This window comes from Colobus angolensis, unplaced genomic scaffold (assembly GCF_000951035.1).
Source record: "Colobus angolensis palliatus isolate OR3802 unplaced genomic scaffold, Cang.pa_1.0 Scaffold451, whole genome shotgun sequence".
NCBI classification, from domain to species: Eukaryota; Metazoa; Chordata; class Mammalia; order Primates; family Cercopithecidae; genus Colobus; species Colobus angolensis.
In genome coordinates, this window is record NW_012117944.1 from 31,315 (window position 1) to 34,472 (window position 3,158).

General features: G+C 43.7%; 1 protein-coding gene across 1 annotated transcript in view; it reads left to right on the forward strand.

Annotated features, from left to right (window-relative positions):
* The window catches only part of LOC105523134 (ribonuclease pancreatic-like), a 19,522-nt gene extending 18,393 nt beyond the window's left edge, over positions 1-1,129 (forward strand). Inside the window, exon 3 of the transcript XR_001003541.1 lies at positions 1,114-1,129. The gene's annotated coding sequence lies outside the window, so the exon portion shown is untranslated. The remainder of the gene's footprint in view (positions 1-1,113) is intronic.
* The last annotated feature ends 2,029 nt before the right edge of the window (positions 1,130-3,158 follow it).

The following is a 3,158-nucleotide window of genomic DNA, read 5'->3' on the forward strand; positions in this document are numbered from 1 at the left end:
TGTAATCCCAGCTACTCGGGAGGCTGAGACAGGAGAATTGCTTGAACCCGGGAGGCGGAGGTTGCAGGGAGCTGACATCGTGCCACTGCATTCCAGCCTGCGTGACAGAGCAAGACTCCACCTCATGGGGCGGGGTGGGGTGCCGGGGGCCGGGGAAGCTTGCCATAGAAAGAATACTTTCTGCAGGGCCTGTGCGGAGATCCGCTGTCTTGTGGCTGCCTGAGACGTGGCTTCTATTTGTAGGTCCCTATTAAATGTTTCTTTCTGAGAAACTGAACTTGTCATGAAGTGGGATTTAAGGAACCAGAGATACCGGACGGAGTGCAGGAGGGTGTTTATTTTAAGGTGTACACTGGCCCAGCAGACATGTGTCCTAAAGGCTGAGCCCAGAACAAAGAAAAGGAGTCACTTTTAAGCATTTTGAGATGGGAACTACGTGAAGCAGGCTTACAGAAGCGAGAACAAAAGGCTGCTGGGCTTTTTTTTTTCTTGCACAAAATGCAACACGTCTTACATCTCTGTGAGAACTTGGTTTGCAGCTTATGCTTATCTGTCTTGTGACCTTGCAGCTGTGCAGGGAAGAAAGAAACAGGAGTTTACGGAGCCTACAAAATCTGGGGAGCATAGATATGGTTAATGTTTCTGGGGACAGACAGTTAATACTCTCTTCTAATTTTAACTTCAGGGGGGCTACTTAAATTCTTTTCAGCCTTGGTTAATACAGCAATTCATTCTATGAGCTGCTGTTCTTTCTCTTACTATTATTACTTATGCTATTGTTCTGTTATTTTCTTAATTTCCCACTTCAGTCAAGCCCTCTCTTTGGCCTCTCATCTCCCTCAGCCCTTGGGGGTACGTTCGCTTAGACCTGCTGACTGCAGGACAAGGAAAGAGGACGCAGAGAAACCAAAACTGCCACACCTTTTTCTTGAACTTCTGGCCTCCAGTGAGAAAATAAATTTCTGGCTGCGCATGCTGCCTCACGCCTGTAATCCCAGCACTTTGGGAGGCTGAGGCAGGAGGATTGCTTGAGCTCAGGAGTTTAAGAACAGCCTGGGCAACATAGTTAGACCCCCGTCTCTACAAAAAATATTTAAAAATTAGCCAGGCAAGGTTGCAAACACCTGTAGTCCCAGCTACTCGGGAGGCCGAGATGGAGGATCACTTGAGCCTGGGGAGTTGAGGCTGCACTCCAGCCTGGGCAACAATGAGACCCTGTCTCAAAATTTTAATAAATAAATAAATAAATAAATAAATAAATAAATGTCTATCATTTGAGCCATCCATTTTGTTATGGAAGTGCTAGCAAATGAATACACCCTCTAATCAATTCTTCCACTTCTCTTAGATTGCATCTGTAGCTGCCCTGACACATCCCTATGGTGGGCTGGTCTAAATTAGATGCCACAGTAGTGGGGATGGGGTGGCTGTGGGGTGAATAGAAGTGTCTGTGGGGACAAAGGAACATCTACTTCTTCCTGGGACAGCTGGATGGAGTGGGGGAGTTTAGAAACTGTTAACAGGTCTTAGGGAACTGACCCTGCCTCCATTCTGAGGCTGCTATAGGGGGAAAAGTAAAGTAGGGGCATGAAAGCCCTTGGCAAGATGTGAAGTGAAGCAGCCTTCATGCATGCTTGGTCGGTTGTGTACCGCCAGCTAGTTACTGTGCAACAGTCCTCGTGCTTCCTCTGCAACTTCTCCTCTGCCATCAGCTGAGCTTTCACGTTCTCAGTTCATGTTTTCGATTCATGAGTGTTCATGTTCTCAGTTATACTCTTGGAATATGATTCAATTCAGAAATTCTCAATGCACTATTAATGAACATAGAGAGACTATTCTATGTTCATTACTATTCTACCAAAAAAAAATCTGCCCTTCTAAAATCCAGGGAATGTCTGGACATACACATTCTTAAGTCAAAGGCACGTTTTTCTAGCATTCATGACAGAAGGAGTGAATGAAAGGAGGTTGGAGGGAGTGCAGTGGTTACAAAGACTGGCGTATTTTTTATGGGTCTAGCCTGGATTTTAAAAACCTGAGACAGGATAACAACTCCAAGTGTCTGTTGGACTTCCGTAAAATAGAAATATTCATAACACTTAATTAGAAGTCTTGTGGTGAAGATGACATTCAGAGAAAGCACAGTGTTAAGCATTCTGTGGACACTCAGAAAGTTAGTCACTATCACCGAGGCATGTGGGATGGTGTTCAAGAGCCTTGGCTCTGGAGTGAAACAGACAGGTTTCACACTCCACTGCGCCTTTTGGGAGTAGTGTGGCCGCAGGCAGGAGACTTTAACTTTTTTAACATCAGGTTCCCTATGTAAAAAATCATGATAATGATGGTATCAACTTCAGAGATTTGTTGAGGATTAGTTGAGGTCACATATAAAACATATGTAGGACAATGTCTGTATGCAATAAAAGCTATTACTCTTAGAATCAAAAATCATACATCCTATTCCATTACTTGTATGCAACCAATCAAGACTGGGGACAGAATTGACAATGTCTCACTACAGTTTTCTGTATTTATAATTCAAGGTGCTAACATACGATCTTTGTTTGTTTGAGGGCCTCAGATGAAAGAAGGGCCAGGAACGTTAGAACTAAAACTCATAAGAGTATGAATTCTATCATCCCTAGAAAGGGGATAATCAGAGATCTAAAAAGCACAGAAGATCAGGCAGAGACGGTAGAAAGGCCTAAACTTGATTTCAAGAACCAACTCTCAAAAGAGTGAGTATAAAACCAGTGTATACATCAAGTACAGTCATGTGTTGCTGAATGACGGGGATACAATGTGTCACTGGGAGACTTCATCATCTTGGGAATCTTATAGACTGTATTACCCAAAACTAGACAGTATAGCCTACTCTACATCTAGGCCATATGGTATAACCTATTGCTCCTAGGTTGCAAACATGTTCAGCAGTTTACTGTACTGAATACTATAAGCAATTATAACACAATGATAAATATTTGTGTATGTAAACATAGATAAGTTACTGTAAGACACTTACCATGCCTGCAGCTTATAGAATTAGAAGCTCTGGCCAGGCGCAGCAGCTCACGCCTGTAATCCCAGTACTTTGGGAGGCTGAGGCAGGCAGATCACGAGGTCAGGAGTTCGAGACCAGCCTGACCAACATGGTGAAA